Below are 19,009 nucleotides of genomic sequence, written 5' to 3'. Positions count from 1 at the left end.
TTGTATGCGGGCCGGGAGTCTCCCGGGGTGGGGAATTGCGAGACATGTAAAAATAATGGAAAATGACCGATATTAGTGTCAAATCCATAGTTTTCGCTATCGCTGAGATGAATGGTGATACTTCCATAGGCGTTGACTTCCAAATACAGTCCCCAGGGCTGCGGGCCAGATGCGTTGATTTTTCAAAATTGGAACCAGAGGATCATAGGGGCTTTTACCGGGATATGTAAAAGGTAGTAGAAAATGGCAGATGTTAGTATCACATTCATAGTTTTCGCGGTATCGGCTGGGGCTAGAGGAGACTATTTTCACAATTCGAACCAAGGGGGTCTGAGGGGGCGTTCACCGGGACATGTAAAAGTAATAGAAAATGACCAATATTTGTGTCGAATCCATATTTATCGAGGTTGCTCAGATGTATAGTGACACCCCCAATAGTGTTTACGTTCAAATTCAGCCCCCATCGGCCTTCCCAATGAAAGCACATGTACGTTGTTGGATATATATTCACATAAAATATATCCAATTTTAGAAATGTTTCTTAATTGTTCTCCCGTTGTTCAGTTTGTTTACATTGATATTTTATCTGATCCGTGCGATTAACGGGCATAACAGCTAGTACGAAATGGTAAAGTGTTTGTCATGGAACAAATTACAATGAATTCAATTATATAGATAATGATTATAATTATCATTGATAATTATTTCCTTGTTGAATTATAGATACTTTTCAGTGGAAAAAAGAAAGTCTCAAATCAACGTAAAATAGACCAACGTAAAGGGAAAAATGTATAAAATTTTCTATATAATTAAGCTTACAAACTTAAAATTTCCATGTAATTAAGCTAAATTTCAATTTTTATGTGTCGTTTTGTGCGCCTATTTCCTCGTTTTGTGCGTCACCGGAAATGGGTCAATGTTATTCTACAAATATGGCGGAACAAGTTAATGCTGTTCCGTCAGGAACGATTTCGAGGTCGTTTCCTTCACATCGTCTTGTGCGCCTTTTCTACCGTTTTGTAAGCCTGTTTCCACGTTTTGTGAATCAATGGTAGTGGGTCAAAGTTGGCATTCAATGTGGGAAGAAAAATGACCCACTCTCCCATCAGTATCGAATTTCGAGGTCGCATTTTTTTGCATTGTTTAGTGCATGTTTTGTATCGTTTCTGCGCATATTTTCACGTTTTGTGCGCCAACGAAAGTGGGTCAAAGAAGACCTACAAATATGGCAGAAAAAGACATATTCACCCCACTTTCAAGGCCCATTTTGACCCACTTCCACTGATGCACAAAGCGACACAAATCATGCATAAAAATGTAAAGGAAACGACCTCGACATTCGATGGTGACAGAACAGCATTAAGTTATTCCGCTATACTTGTAGGCCATTTTGACCCATTTTCGTTGTCGCACTAAAGTGGAAATAGGAGCACAAAACGGTAGAAAACAGGCACTATACGATGCGAAAGAAACGACTTTCAAATTCGATAGTGGCGGAACAAAGGCTCTTTTTTCTCACATCTTGATGGACCATTTTGACGCATTTCTGGTGATGCTCAAAACGTGGAAGTAGGTGAACAGAACGGTACAACATACACACTAAACGATGTGAAGGAAACGTCCTCCAAATTCGTTGGTGGCGGAACAGGATTAACTTGTTTTGTTATGTTCGTAGGTCCATTTTGACCCACTTCCGTTGACGCACAAAATGTGGGAATAGTCGCATAAAGCGACACAAAACATGCAATAAAGATGCAAAGCAAAGTACCTCGAAATTCGTTGGTGGGGAACAAGTTAATGACGCCGTGAGCACCAATATAAGTATATACTGTAGTTCTTACCATCAAGGCTGAGAACTGCACGGTCCAATTTTTTAGCCAAAGTAGAAGCCCAACAGGGATAGTGATGTCAACCGGCTCGGCTCGGTTCAACAGAACGTACAGCTTGAGCTGGCTTAGTTGGGATGACCCATCGACTGGGCTCAATTGAGCCGATGCCTTGAATCGGCTTGGTAGGGACGATTCATCGACTCGGCTCGATTGGAGCCAATGGCTCGAACCAGCTATGTTGAAACGAGTCCATAGGCTGGGTTCAAGTCAGCTTAACTGAACAGATGGCTCGAATCAGCTCGATTGGGGTAAGGAATCAGCTCGGTTCGGCTCGTGTAATCCATCGGCTCAAGTTGGCTCGGTTGGATGAGCTGTTGGCTCGGCTCACTTTTCGGTTCGGCTCGATAAGTGAATGAGCTGTGAGCGAGCCGCTTGAGTCGTTGACAATCCTAAACCCGGGTCGAGCAGTTTTGAACATATTTGGCTGGAGTCCTATAACTTTTAACAATTTTTGGCCCGAGTCCGAATACTTGCTCCTCCTGAACTCAAACCTAGAACCTCGTGACCGATGTCCTTGCTTCCTGAAAATTTCTTAACGACCGAGATCGACAGTCAACTAATTTTTAGTATCATTGATAATTATATTGTCTATATAGGATACTTCTAGAGTGTAGCACTTGGAACTACACAAAGGATTTAGCTCGGATTGGCTCGTTTTGGCTCGACTCGATGGAAACTCGATGCGAATTCGAGTCGAGTTGGGGAAATTTTTCGAGCCGAGTTCTCGAGTTGAGCTCAAAGATATCTACTTCGAGTCGAGTCGAGTTTTAAAGAAACTAGACTCGTGCCCATTCCTATTGTATGCATGACGGGCATATAGAGTTCTTTCGAGGGGTATAGAACCATAAACATAATATATTTAAAAAATAGTTTCACGGCTTTCTTCCCAGGGGGGCAAAGGGATTATAGTTATCCAGGATTTCTTATAAGTACCTTATTTGAAATATGTAAAACAGTAATAAGTGGACAACACAATATACTCACATCTTCTTATCTTCAGTTTTAATTGCTGATTTTAATTGCAATTAACAATTACAAGTTTCAATTGTCAATTGCAATTAACAATTAAATGTTTCAATTGCACCCTTTGCGATTGACAATTAACAATTAAAAGTTTCAATTGCCTGTTGACCAATTAACAATTAACAATTGACGAAAATTTAATTGCAAATTTTATGGTTGAATTCAATTGCAATTGAAATTAATTGTCAATTACAAATTGAAATCAATTGGAATTAATTTTCAGAGCAATTACTTTCAATTGATTTATCGATTGCAATTAATTTCGGTTGATTGCGGCATATCAAAGTAGTAACGACTAGCCGTAGCCGTTATCAGTGGAGCAGTAACGATGTAATATGCTGCAATAACAAGCACTAACGAAGCACTAACGATGGCTGTAAATGAAATTGAGATTAGCCGCAATTTAACTTCCTGGTCTTTTGTAACGAAGTTAGCAGACAAATGATGATTTCTAAAAATGTAGCTGTTAAGTGCCAAGCACTAACGATACGATATACAGCATTAAAGATTATTAACGAAGCACTAATGATAGATAAGATCAAAATTGTGGTCTACTGTAGGTTTCGTGCGTGGCGTGTTGGCATGAAATTAGAAGGGTCAAATGGAAGTTTAAAAAATGTGGATGTTATCTGTGGAGCATTAACGATAAGATATGCAGCACTAACGAACACTAACGATTGGATGTGTGGCACTGAAGAGAACTACAGAAGCTCTAATGACAGATATAATCACTAATGACGGGTGTCATCTGTCGTAGATTTCGTCCCTACCGTGCAGGCACAAGTTAGCAGGCCAATAATAGTTTCTTCAAAATTGTAGGCAATATCTATAGGGCAGTAACAATGGGATATGTGGCACTAACGACAACTAACGATGTAAGAACGATGGGCGAAATCGAGACTGTAATCTGTTGTAAGTTCTTTGCGACGTGTTGACATGAAGGTAAGTGAGGAAAATGGATTTCTTAAATATTATATATATATATCCGTTGTCTTTGGAGCAATAACAAGCACAAACAAAGCACAAATGATATATGAGGTTAAATGGTGGTGGCTTGTCAGCTTCATGAAACGGGTCCATTTTTTAAACAATAACTGTACATATAGAAGCACTAACATTAATGTTTATAGCACTAACAAGCACTAACGCTGCTTCAACCGTCCACTTCATTTATGGGGTGATTTTGATATCTTGGCCTGTTCGAATAAAATTAGCAGGCCAATAGTAAGTGCTAAAAATTGAGACGTTATTTTTGTAGCACTAACTATGGTGTTTGTGAGACTAACGGGCACTAACGAAGCACTACCTATGTGCAAAATCGAAATTATGGCCTGCCATAGGTAGTATACCAAGTTCTTCAGAATGAAGTTAGCAGCAAATAGTAACAATTAAAATTGAGATGTTATTTCTCTAGCACTAACGATGGGGTCTGCAGCACTAACCAGTACTAACGAAGCACTAACAATGTGTGAAATCAAAGTTGTGGCCTGCCATATGTGGCCTGCCAAGTTCATTGGCATAAAGTTAGCATGACAATACTTACTTTTAAAAATTGAGACGTTATTTTTCTGGCACTAATGATGGGGTTTGCGGCACTAACGGGCACTAACGAAGCATTTACGATGTGTAAAATCCAAATCGTGGTCTGCTATATGTGGCATGCCAGCTTCATAAAACGGACTCATTTTACTACTCAAATAACTGAATACATACAAGCACTAACGTTAATGCTCTAAAGCACTAACGAGCACTAACGGCGCTCAAAGCGGCCACTTCATTTATGGGGTGATTTTGATGTGGTAGCATGCTGGCATGAAATTAGCAGGCCAATAGTAACTATTATATCATAATTGAGACTTATTTTCGTAGCACTAACGATGGAGTTTCCGGCTCTAACGAGCACTAACGAAGCACTAACAATGTGTGAAATCCTAGGTCTGGCCTGCCAAGTTCATTGGCATGAAGTTAGCTGGCCAATAGTCACTGGTGAAAATTCAGGCGTTATTTTTGTAGCATTTTTGTAGCGCTAACGATAGGGTTCGCGGCACTAACGAGCACTAACGAAGCACTAACGATCTGTGAAGTTGAAATTCTGGCATACCATCGGTGGTTTGCTAAGTTCATGCTAGATTCATAAAACTGACCCATTTTCTTGCCCTAAAAACTGTATATATAGAAGCACTACCGTTAATGTTTACAGCACTAACGAGCACTAACGATGCTGAAACCGGCTACTTCACTTATGATGTGATTCTGATATATTGGCCTGCTGGCATGAAGTTAGCAGGCCAATAGTAACTATTAAAATTGCGGCGTTATTTTTGTAGCACTAACGATGGGGTTTGCGGCACTAACGAGCACTAACGGAGCACTAACGATGTGTAAAATCGCAGTTGTCTCCTGCCATATGTGGCCTGCAAAGTTCATTGGCATGAAGTTAGCAAGCCAATAGTGACTGGTGAAAATTGCAGCGTTATTTGTGTAGCACTAGCGATGGGGTTTGCGGCACTAACGAGCACTAACGAAGCACTAACGATCTGTGAAGTTGAAATTCTGGCCTGCCATAGGTGGCCTGTTAAGTTCATGCTAGCTTCATAAAACTGACCCATTTTGTTACCCTAAAAAACTGTATATATAGAAGCAATAACGTTATTGTTTACAGCACTAACGAGCACTAACGATGCTGAAACCGGCTATTTCACTTATGGTGTGATTCTGATATGTTGGCCTGCTGGCATGAAGTTAGCAGGCCAATAGTAACTATTAAAATTGCGGCGTTATTTTTGTAGCACTAACGATGGGGTTTGCGGCACTAACGAGCACTAACGGAGCACTAACGATGTGTAAAATCCCAGTTGTTTCCTGCCATATGTGGACTGCAAAGTTCATTGGCATGAAGTTAGCAGGCCAATAGTGACTGGTGAAAATTGCGGCGTTATTTTTGTAGCACTAACGATGGGGTTTGCGGCACTAACGAGCACTAACGAAGCACTAACGATCTGTGAAGTTGAAATTCTGGCCTGCCATAGGTGGCCTGCTAAGTTCATGCTAGCTTCATAAAACTGACCCATTTTGTTACCCTAAAAACTGTATATATAGAAGCACTAACGTTATTGTTTACAGCACTAACGAGCACTAACGATGCTGAAACCGGCTACTTCACTTATGGTGTGATTCTGATATGTTGGCCTGCTGGCATGAAGTTAGCAGGCCAATAGTAACTATTAAAATTGCGGCGTTATTTTTGTAGCACTAACGATGGGGTTTGCGGCACTAACGAGCACTAACGAAGCACTAACGAACTGTGAAGTTGAAGTTCTGGCCTGCCATAGGTGGCCTGCTAACTTCATGGACATCTGGAGAACTACATATAGCTAGTATAGCCAAACCCAAACCATCACTTAACTCAGTATGTGCTTATTACATAGAAAGTACGTAAACTCGATTTAGTACGAAAAGTACGAAAACTCTATGTGACACTATACAAACATAAATGTATAAATGAAGTATGAAATAAGTTCACCGCATCCCAAAAAACAAAAGACTCACACAAATGAAGCAAAATTATGATCTGGACCCATTTCAACAAAATATCTACTAGTCTAGTGCTGTTCAACCATTTTTCCTCGCGTACCCCTAGACACAGTTCGTCATCCAATTGTGTACCCCTGAAGCCGTTCAAAAGAAATCAAATCGAAATGAACTTATTAAACTTAATACACTGAGTTCATTTTTTTTAGTTAGCGCCCCTTTCAGTAGCGAGGCTATATGAGACGGGACCTACTTATTAACGTGGAATCCGAACCATATGAGCTCCTGCCGGGAATCGAACCCGGGTCTCCCACGCCAAAGGCGCGTACGCTAATTGCTTAGCCACGAGCTCACTTAATACACTTGTTCTGCTGATTAAAAACGGGAACAAATAGGGACCCAACAAAAGGACAATCACTGTGCCAACCCCCCAAAAAAATATTTAGAGGGGGATAAAGTGCACATTCGAGAAAATGAACATGGCAAATTTTAAAACATATGGAAGACATCCAATTCTGCTGAAGGGGTTTTACCCTCATCCTCCCTGATAATTCGCACACTGAGGACAGTGTTAAAAATTCAAAAAATAAAAGTAACTTCATAACTTAACTACATGTATTTTCTCCACTATGATCATTCAATAAATGTTGGCTTATTTTATAGGATTACGTACCCCCAGAAACATGTTCTCGTACCCCCGGATGAATAGCAGTGTACTAGTCTATCAGTGGTCCTCAAAATAATATATATTTGTTAAGACTTTAAATTGTATCAAATATTGTTCCCTCAGTTTAAGTTGTCAAGCATGAAATGGGCCTACCATACAGTTTCCCAAAGAACTGAAAGTAATTTTAAATTCTACTTGTGCCTTATCATCTGAAAAACGCATATTTCCCTAAAAGGATGCATAAACGTAATCTGGACCTTAATTTCACTGAAACACCAACTGGACCCTTTAGAGGCAATAAAAATGTGTATTAAGATTTTATATTTTAAGAGAAGCGAAATTTAATATTTTTTAAAAAGGGGCCAACTTTGTTTCTTTCTTGGTGTCCCAAATATTAATGCTTTCCTCCCAGGAAAGGTTTCAAGTAGCAGCGTTTCTCAACCGGTGTGCCGTGAATGAGCCGCTGGTGTGGCGCGAGGAAATCGAAATAAAATTATTAATTCCATAGCAATCAAATTTCAAGACATAGGGAAAAATGAGGACCTCTACTATGAATCTACAATTGAGGACCTTGCCGGACAAAGGGCACATAGAGTAAAAGTGTACTTTCGGGAATGAGCTCTCAAAGTTAAGAGTTGTAATTTATATTTAGTTATAATTAAAGAAACACCTGTGATGAATATTTTTTGGTGGGACATTTCATTCTTTATATGTTAGTGATATTACTATGGTGATTACTGAAAAGTACTTTTAGTAAAAAATAAAAGTTGTAAGACATGTTATGTGCCCTTTTTCCAGCAACCAGTTATCATGTTTGGAAACAAAACACAAGTTTTAAAAGAACAAACTTTATTACAAAATTACATACCTAAATCATAGAAAGGATGTTTTGTTAGGTCTAGTTAGGCCTCAGCGTTCTCTTCAAGCAAACTTTCCAGCCAGTTTTGGTCCTCAGCGGTCAAGTACTTCATCAGACTTCTAACATCAACCATTTTAGCTTGTGACACTTGAGGAAATAGCACTGTTGTTGGTTGAACTTGTGCTAATGTTGCTTTATTAACATTTTTCATGAACTTGAAAGGCGAGTAGGTAGGGATGAAATTGGGAGAACACAATACAGTTCCATCACATTTGTATTTGATCATTACATATTTCATGATAGTGAACTTCAGATGTTTTGAAGTCTTTTGAATGTTTAAAAAAAAAGGTTCAAGGCTCTCGTCCCAACTTTTGATCAGATTTCGATCCATTATTACAGTAAAGGGGCTGGGTTTCTGCCGAGCTTGAACCATAGCTTGAAGCCATGGTTTTGCAGTTCCAATGACCTCTTTCTTTTTTATATGAGACCGAACGAGCCCAAAGTTCCGATCACACTGTGTGAAAGAATGTCCCCTAACTGGAAACAACTGAATTAGTTCAACATTAAACACTTTGCTGAACCAAGAGCAAAACTTAATCATTGTAGCATTGCGGTTCTGTCCTCCCGCAGAGTCTGATAACAAAACAATAGTTTTTACTTGTGATGTTTCTACATATTTTTTAAGGCAATCATACAAAAATGAAGCCACACTGTTCGAGTTCTTACATGCTTGTGATTCCATGAAACAGTAAAAGTAAGACTCGTCATCATTAAAAACATGTACATTGAATGCATATAGCCATAAAAGCCTTTTATAGAATTGGCTGTTAACATTCAGCCTTGGCACCGCGTAGTTTTGTGCATAATCAAATTCACATACCAAAAAAGATGGATCATTTTTTGCTTTTTCAATGTACTCATTTCTTAAAGCTTGTCTTCTCTTATACTTCCTCTGATGAACCTGATACGGTACTTTGATTGGGTCATTAGGATTTCTTGCCAGTTTTTCTTTGCACTCTGTGCAATAATCACATACATCACTTTTAGGTGCTCTTATACCAAATTCATTACTAAACTTAGACTTAAAACACTTAAAATAGTGGGGGTAGCCCATTTTCAAGTTTTCATTAGTTTCAGCCCTATAAAACTCTTGAAACATAGTGTACAACGTTTTAATGTTGAGCTCTGGGTTGTCAAAGTATTTGAGAGAGGTTTTATTACCACTATAATGGCTTAGGCTGTGTGGAATTGATTCAAGGTGCGTCTTCATCAAATGCAAAACGTTCGGTTTCAATTTGTGGGGCCGGTTGGTGTGATGACCTCTCCGTTCTGTAAAGTCTTGTGAATTCAACATTTTTTGTTGGATTACCCTTATTCTTTTAGGACTAACTTGTAGTAGTTTCCTTAAGAAACCCTGACAAACTGATACATTCAAACCACCAACGTTTAGGCTATAGGTCCATGTATTGATTCGGGCCTTTTTGGGATGAATGGCGTGAGTTTTAAGTTCTGTTTTTGTTATACAATTAGAAATAAATGAGTCTTGGAGCTCTTTACCTTGATTATAAAAGAACGAAAATAATTCTTCCTGATGTTCTTTAGTAAAACGAATACAACACTTCTCACTACAACAATCAGGAACATAACCAAACTGTTTGCCACTTACAGTCTTCCCACATCTGTTTACATACATTTCACCTTTAAGTCGATTCACTTTAGCATTTTCACGTTTAAGATTTATATTGTTACTGTATGATTTACGTTTACGTTTAGCTTTTGACTGCTCCATTGCTTTAAATATCTGTTATTTAATAATAAACTTCCTTTATAAATGTGACCTCAAAACAACAGGCAAAATACGTAAACACCACTGTTGTCTGCTGCCGACTATTTCTTTGTTCTTTCCAGCTGCACAGATTCAAAAAAAGTTTTGCCACAGACTAACGAATAGAGATTTTTGTTTGAAACTTTCTGGGCACAATCACAACAACATGGCGGATCGTTTAAAACGATTGCCGGAAAAAGGGCACATAGACCTATGTTCCCTTTGTCCGGCAAGGCCCACAATTTCAAGTTTCAGACCTTGTTGCTTTTCTGTACATTTTTAATGTTGAAAAAAGTATATATTATTATTTTATTACCATTATTGCTTCTTTATTGTTGCAGTCTATTTTGTAACTTGAAATTTTAGAATATCATTCAATCTTAATATCGTAATAATATCTATGAGTGAATGTGCCGCGAGAATTAAAGTTATACCCGTAGTGTGCCGCAGGTTGAAAAAGGTTGGGAAACGTTGACGTAAAGTAATAAATATTTGCAGATAGATCAGGAAAGTGAATTCGTAATTTATGTATTCATTTGCGGACACTAATGTCTTCACACTAAATGATGGGTCGTGAAATCGTTAGTTTATCTAATAGCATTCCGTAACTATTGACTGGTCTACTGTCCAAAATTAATTGTCGTATAGTTGATTGATTTTTAACATTTAAAAAAGTTAGCATAGGAAAGATGCATACCTCATTTCCTAATATTGCACCTTCTGGATTCCTGAACCGAATTTTGTCAAATTCTTCCAAACTGGCCCGATATTAAACTTGCCAAATTTCTGAAACACCAAACCAGGACATTGTTAATACCAATATTTTATCAAAAATTCTTATGATAAACTCTCAACTTAACAAGACACATTCTCAATGAAAATTCATAGTAAATGTTTTTCCAAATTCTAATATAAAATGTATTCTTACACACACCACTCAGAATTCAAAGAAATTTACGGCTGAGTGGTAGAACACTTAACTTGTGGTGCGTAGAGTCCCTGATTCGATCGTCGACCGAGTAAGTTTGCGGTGGACAACGTTGTACTCGTGATACTCCGTTTCCTCCCACTTTCTCATTCCACCAATTCGTTCATCATCATTCCCTTGCTTTAATAATTGTCATAGCTTAAAAGGCTTAATTGTGGAACGTTAAACTCAAAGATTTCATTTCATTTTCACACAAATTTACACTGCATAAATATTAGTGTGGACAAAGGCAGTATTTTGTTTGTAGTAGAGACCTGCACGGGCCGGGCCGACACTGATTTCTCTTCAGGTCGGGCCGGGCTGGGGCCGATTAATTGCAATTCTTTAATAATTATTGGCTTTCGTTAAACGATAATTAGAATAAAGGCAATTGTTGAAGAAATGTGCCCGTGAAAAATGTTACAAAATGAAACTTTTAAAATGTATCGGGCCCGGGCCGGGCTTGGACCAAGAATTTTTTTTAAAAGAACTTATCGGCCCGGGCCGGGCTCGGGCCGAAAATCTCCAAAACTTTTCGGGCCCGGGCTGGGCCGGGCCTAGGTACATTCGAACTGGATTGGGCTCGGGCCGAAAAATTCGACCCGTGTAGGTCTCTAGTTTGTAGTAGGACTACCAAATAATAATTCAGGAAACAGTCTGAGGTATTTGTCTCAAAATTTTCTGTTCACTAGTCAGATTTGGTGTTCTAATTTCTCAAGGAGCTGCTAAAATATATATACATATATAAAAAACTTTTTTTAGCTAGACAAAATTTAACAACTAACTAGTTTAATATCCGCAACACGAGGAGAAAAGGAAGAACTACTATACACTATTCAGGCTTTTACTCCTTCACGTGAACGAACCTCTCAAAAAGCACGTATTGTTCTTGAGTTGAGTTGATTTTGAATTTAACGTCCCGTTCAGCAGCGAGGCTATATGAGACGTGGACCTACTGATTAACGTGGAATCCGAACCACATGAGCTCCCGCCGGGAATCGAACCCGGGCCTCCCACGCCAAAGGCGCGTACGCTAACCGCTTAGCCACGAAGGAGCTCCACACGTATTGTTCTTTATTTTATTAAAGAATTCACTCCAAGTCATTGGAAAGTTCATTTTGCAGAGTATTAGTCCTCTCATTGTTGACTTTTCTATTCTCTACTAGCTGAACCTGCGCTCTCTACACAGCGCATCATTCGCATATGAGCATAAATCTCCATCTCATTCCTCACAACATATGTACATGTCCCTTTACAGACACAAGTGAAAGACGTCTTGATTAAAAGAAATCGGCAAGGGATATCATAAAGGGGAGATTTTTTCGATTATTTTTTCTCAATGTCTCGCACCATTTGCAAGATTTGAGCCTACTTTCGGTTGGCGTTTCCAATTCATGTATGACCAGTGTTTTCTTTTTTCTTGCATGAAGTATATAATAAGCAAATACATTACATATACAATTAATTATAATGTCAGTTATATATGGTGTTCATTGGGCAAAACACTCAAAAATAAATAAATAAAGATTTATCTTAGACTCGAGAAATGGTTATCCTTCCTTTTTCACTATTTGGCCATGGAACAAACGCCTGAGACATATACAACCCCAATATACAACATTGTGGTGTTGGAATGTATAACGCATAGGATATGATGCTTTAGTTTTTTTTATTTCAACGCTTCCAGCGTACTCTAAAAAATGTAATAAAGAAATAATGGCAATTTTTTCAAATATTCAATTAGAACTGGACAATCTACACAAAATTTCCAATCGATCAGTGAAAACGTCATCTTTCTAGAGCCTGTAGTTTCCGAGATCTCATTGTCGAAAGGATTGACCACAAACATATAAACATAGTTTAAAAATACTCGGAAGATGGAAGCACAATTCACATGCATTGATTTTAGAGAAGGCTTATTAAAATACAAAGGCTTTGAACAATAATTTTATATCATAAACTTTATGAAAAAGATATAGTTAACTAATTTAGACTATTTAAAGTACATACTCAAAATGTTTGTCTCTGAAATCTCACATAACCGCAAATGAAAGATTTGAAAGCCAAAGTTATAGGTTGGAGCTCAGGCGCTTTTAATTGCTATTGTAGCATTTTAATAGATAGCTAGATGGAAAAAGCACTAGAAGTTTTTAAATAACTTTGCGAGTAGACACTAAATTTGTCTGTCTGACCGGAACTATACACGAAACCGGTCAGGACAACCCCTCAAAACCGGGACATTTGACAAGCCTACCCAGTAAGATCAGCGTAGGAATTTCTCATCCTAACTGGAATCAAACATAGAGACCATGCGTCCGAAATATCACATACATCAGTACTAACCTAACTACTAACAGTGGCGTCTGAACTTCCCTCTTGACGAAATATGGAAAAGTAAACATTTACTGAATTAAAATATATGTACAAAAATTACGCCTGTCCTGAAAGAATGAGATTTTGAGTGCTTGAACTCCTCGCCCTTGACGAACTCTTGAGTACACCAGTAACTACTAATATACTAAAAATATTAATGAGTATAGAATGATCTAGTAAAGGCCATTGATATTTGTTCGAACCCACTGCCTTGTAAACTATTGCGTGTTTATTTTCTGTTGTCTATTGCTACCCGGAAATTCTGCGAACCAATAGTACGACGCGTTGTCTGTGTCAATCAGATGATTAAAAACCAAGTTTGTTTTCTGTCTTGCAGGAATCAAGTATGCTCCCAGTAATGTAACAAGAGATTTACATGTGTTGTGTTTGTGTTATAACCTATGTGCGAAAGAAAACTCAGTGTTTGAGACCACCCCTCTTCGCCTTCCGGCCTGATTTTTCATCGCTCTTTCATTTTGCCCATTGTGTTCCCTGGGAAGGAGTGCCCGTGACGTCATCGAGCCTTCCCGTCTTGCTCCTCAGGCCGCTCCGACCTCTAGGGATCCGTCGATGACCTTGGCTGGGGCACGCAGGAACCAAGCTGGGTGGCGGCGTTGCCGCGTGCACAACTCTTTCCATAGTCTACGTTGCCAAATATAACAGCCAACCTTTCCAATTGTGCTTTTGCAACGAAGAGAAAAAAGAATATTTTTTTATCTTTGCTTCTCAATTAAAAAAAAATCTTTTAAAGTTTCATTAAGGGGAAGAAATAGTGAAATATACGTTGAAGTGTGTAAAGAATGATGAACCGTGAGGTGAAGCGTGTTACACGCGGTGGTTTGTCGATATTTTTAAAGGAGAGGTGTTGGTGTGCTTGGGTGCAAAGAGCATGCGTGAGCCAGAAGGGTGAATCATTCGCGTTACTAACATTGCAAAGACGTTTCAATTCGCCGAAATTGCCTCTCACTTCTATACTTTCAGGAGTTTGTAGTAATGATAAATAGAATCTAGCGTCTGCTTATATGCCTTGAGGATAGAGTTACACATTTAAAATAAACAACTATTTACATTTGAACTTCTGATATCTCTCAAGTAGTAAATATTTTGTCTCCATAATCGCTGATTTCTGGGGCAGAGTACTTTCTCCCCTCCCAATCCCGAACCTATACACGTATACAAAATATCGTCGTTAATTAATTTCAACAAAATATTTCTCCATTTTTTAAAAATTATCTTCAGAATTATATCAGAAATAGAAAAAAAAAAGCAGCTTTTATTTCAGATGTTCAAAACGCTTTGTTTGGTTCCTCGGTACGTAAGACATCGTTCCTCAAACTGTGGTCCGAAGACCACAAGTGATTTTCGAAATTCGCTTAGATTGAACATTAGTTCTAAGTTGGGAAGGAGAAAATAAAATTTCAAGTGACTTGCATATCACATACTATACAGTAATATCTCCTTAATTCGAACCCTGGTAAACGTCACTTCGCTTAATCCGAACACACACACACACAAAAAGGAAGTATACTACAGTACAGTAGTACTATAATGCATTTAGGCATATAGCCTTTAAATGCACCATAATAAAAGTGTTTGTTAAACAGAGTTAATGCACTTTCTACTGTTCTTTTAGGTTAAGTTAATCTGGACTTTTGTTTATCCGTTCAACTTATCCCCTCAGTTAGTCCGGATTAACGAGGTTTTATTTCAGTTGCAAATCTCCAACAGATATAGATTTTACAAATATAATTATACATTAATAAGGTGAAGATTGTACAATTATATAAATTCTAATAGTTTATATACGAGTAAATGTATTATTATAAAATATTTTTGATGATATCATTCGAATAGGATTAGGTTTCTGAGCTTTCGACACATATCGCCATGTTAGTCCGTTACGTATGAGGGATGACGTCCGTCACATTACCCGGGGACTGTGGAACGAAGGATTGAGGAAGGAAGGAACAGGCCTGAGATCATTAGTGATATTCCATCCCAGCATTTGCTTCGTGTGAATGAGGAAAACCCAGCCAAAACCTCATTGAGAATAGCTGGCAAAAAGCTTTTTACAATTTTTCGACTGAGCGGTGGAAGTTATCAACCCGCTATATATATATATATAATATATTGTACTGATTGCCTGTTACAATGATATCGACCTTAGCACCGCTCTAACGACAATGTTAATTTTATGAGCTCAAAATAAGCCCTAAAATATTGAATAGGAAAATAACGGCATGATTTTTTTGATTTTCTTTTTTAAAAAAGAAAACTTTATTTCAATAAAAACTGGGGAATCTGAATGAAAATTGGATTCTACCATCGAAAACGGTACGTTTGTAGAGCTTATGGTTTCCGAGATCCCATTGTCGAAACGATTTGGCCAGGAACATAAAAACGTGGCATTTTAATATATAAATATCTAATTCTCAAATATTTTATGGTTTCAACTTTGTCATAATTTCAGGGAAGCATCTCTACACTGGATCAACATAGTTAATAATAATTCAGAGGTGTTTTAGACCTAAGATGTAGGTTCAAATTTTGTACATGATTTAAAAGCTACTGTATGTTCACGATTTAATGCAAGGAACGCGCAACCTTTTTTTGCAGTTCTCTCTTCTGGGTTGCGTAACATGCTACAAAAGAGAATATATCAAAATAATCTGCAGTATTACTAGAAATATAGTAATGTACGACTGTAGGTGAACAGCCAACGGTGTCCTATTCGGAAGGCCCAAGGTTTGATTCCTGCAGCAATGATTTATTATTCCCACCGTCCTAAAATGTTTCCATATTCAGGTCCTGGCCAACTTCTCTCCAAGAATTTTACCCATCTTTAATTGGTAACGTTTCGAGTGTAAAGTGACTATTGAAAATCTCTGGATTGTGGTTAACAAATAAAGTAAAAAATGTGTAAATGTTCTAAAGCTATGTTTCTCGTAATTGACACAGACACAAGCAAATGGTAACATTGATTGATTCTGTGAATAGAAATATTTTCAGTTTACTTTCACATGTGTATCCATTCTGTGTGATGAGCGCTTTGCTTTCTTTTTCTTTTTCTTTTTTTTTTCCGTCCTGTTCGTAGTTTCACCTGTCTGCCTTGTGATTCGACCTTGGTGGGATTTTCGGTCTATTTGAGTTGAGAGAGCTGAAAAGAGAAGTATTCTGTTGAATGTATTGTATTGTATTGTGGCAAAATCCCTCTATGGTATTGTAATAACTAGTCTCTGTCTGCCTTATTTATATTTATACCTGGAAATAATTTTGTTACACTCATGTGCTTTGTTATATTTTTGAGTAATTTTGATCCTAAAGAAAGAACATGTGGTTGTAAATTTGAGCAGCGAATTTAAAATCCTGTTTAAAAATATATGGTCTTCGACGTGAATTATCAGTTTTTTTTTGTTTATTTTTTTTCTAAAGTCATCATCCAGCGTGGGATGAACCTCTATGATCACGTCACAACTGAGCGTATACATTTACTTGTATTTCTGCAACCTTCTCAAGGTGACGAGCCGCGCACCATTGCATTTTTTTTATATTTCCTCTTAAAAAAAGTGCAAGAATTCATGCGCACTTAATTTCACTTCTTGCTTTTTTTTTCACACTGATGGTTAAGGTACTCTTTTTCTTTTCAGGAAGTGGCAGTTGGGTGTACGATCTAATTGACTGTCTTGGCAACCACGATTAAACTTTGTGCACGAAGCATTATTGTAGAAGTTGTTGAACTAGTTATCGCTAAAATTAATTCCACCGATTCTTCGACGAGCGCGAGCTTGACATTGGCCGCTGCAGCAGACGAGTTTGTCGTCCCCCTCCCGCCTCCTGTACCGCGCCGCGGTTATCCACTCTCGGCTCCAACCAGGGATGGAAGTTACGTGACAATTTTTGTTCCTATACGGTAATTTCATTACCTGTATTTTGTGTACTATGCAATCTGTATATTATTACACTTAGGATCTGTAAAGTAGGGATGCGCACGAGACAAAATTTATGGCTGTCTCGACTCGAAAATGTGCTGTAAAAGTGATGTCTCGACTCGAAAAATGTATATTTCTCTATTGGAAGAGCCATGTCTCGACTCGAATTTTGTCAGGAAAATCCTGTCTCGACTCGTCTCGTGCGCATCTCTACTGTAAAGTCGGTTGCTTTACGGGAAAAATGGTTAATTGGTTGATTTCAAGTCTAGCACTCCTGTTCAACACCGAGGCTATGTGACAGGAAACCTCAGCTTAATGTAAGATCCGTATCACATGACCTCCCACTGGGAATCAAACCAGTCTCCCGAATACGAATTAACCATATAGCCACGGTGGAGCTCACAGAGAAATACGGTAGTTATGAATGATACCTTGGAGTTGTAGTGTACACTTAAAGGCTTATAAAATAAGAGCTACAAGCAGTAACGATGCTGGAGGGAAGCAAGGGGCGAGCACTTTCCTAGTGGCTACGCCCGCCCCCCAGACATGTATTGTAATGGAGGCCAATTAATATAAAATTATTTTCAGTATACAAAAAAAAAAAAAAAAAAAAAAGAAAGAAAAGAAAAAGCTTCCCCCCAAATCCTTTGCTCCTCTGCTTACCACTTCTTCAAGAAATGAAAGTTTGCTGTCACTGGGTGCAACTTTCGTACCAGATAATAATCTTGTTCTTTCTTTCTTTCTTTCTTTCTTTCTTTCTTTCTTTTCTTTTCTTTCTTTTTTTTTATCAAAGTTTAATGTCCCACTATTATGCTCCGAGGTTTTGACAAGAGACGCTTGGTATTCCAAAGAGATCAGGTCACGAAAGAGGGCAAAGAAGCATTCAACAAGAAAAGCTCACTCTTTAACTATAGATATACCACATTAACTTGATCCCTAGTCTTCCGTTGCAAGCGCTACTATCGGCTGAAGGAATTCCATTCGCTTTCTCTCGCTTAGCAACAGCTGAACCCTTATTGGCTCAACGCGTGTTGTGTGAGCATGGAAGCTTTAGTTCGCATTTTTGCCACGGCTCAAGACATTTTGGCAGCACAATAGCAGCCTTAATATTGGACTAAGGAAGAAAGTGGTCGAGTTCAATATCTAGAGCATTGGAATGTACGCTTTAGAAACTTGGACGTTAAGGAAGTTAGAGAAGAAATATTTTAGAGATCTTCGAAATGTAGTGTTGGAGCAAAATGGAGAAAATAAAATGGATAGAGGGTGTAACAAATGAAGATGTTTTGGAACGCATAGGGGAGAAGAGAACGCTTCTACATACCATCCTTCGTAGGAAGACCGATTATATTGGATGACACATTGCGAAGAAATTGTCTTCTTTCTTCACACGGCTATACAAGTAAAGATTGAAGGAAAGGGAGTAATAGGAAGAAGAACACAAGTAATCGATGATTTGAAAAATAGAAGAAAATATTGGGAGTTAAAAGAGGGAAGCCGAAGATCGAGAAACATTTCCAAACCCAAATCTATAATAATAATAATAATAATAATAATAATAATAATAATAATAATAATAATAATAATAATAATAATAATAATAATAATAATAATAATAATAGTGCCAAAACCTGCCAAAAGGCAGAATACTTAATAATGCTCCGAGGCTAAGAAAGACAGTAATGATGGTAATGAAATGGTGGAATGAAGTAAGCGAAAGGAAACTGGAGAACCCCGAGGAAAACGATGCACGCGGTGTTTGTCCATTACAAAGTCTACTTGGCGAGAGCTAGGATCGAATCAGAAACCCGACGCACCTGAAACGAGATTCTGCCACTAAGCCATCACGGTCCCTGGTGCTCTTGTCGTTAGTATACATGGTCTTGGATACGTTTTGCAGGGTGACAAGGGGGTACTTCAGTAACTATTATCAATGCTGATTCTAGTGT

The 19,009-nt window shown here is 38.1% G+C and overlaps 1 protein-coding gene across 2 annotated transcripts in view; it reads left to right on the top strand.

Annotated features, from left to right (window-relative positions):
• Positions 1–19,009, top strand: part of Hr39 (Nuclear hormone receptor FTZ-F1 beta) — a 331,622-nt gene that overhangs the window by 178,926 nt on the left and 133,687 nt on the right. The gene's annotated exons all lie outside the window — the stretch shown is intronic.

The sequence above is a fragment of the Thermobia domestica genome, chromosome 7 (assembly GCF_964235325.1).
Source record: "Thermobia domestica chromosome 7, izTheDome1.hap1.1, whole genome shotgun sequence".
Classification (NCBI taxonomy): domain Eukaryota; kingdom Metazoa; phylum Arthropoda; class Insecta; order Zygentoma; family Lepismatidae; genus Thermobia; species Thermobia domestica.
This window is presented reverse-complemented; position numbering and strand designations above follow the sequence as displayed.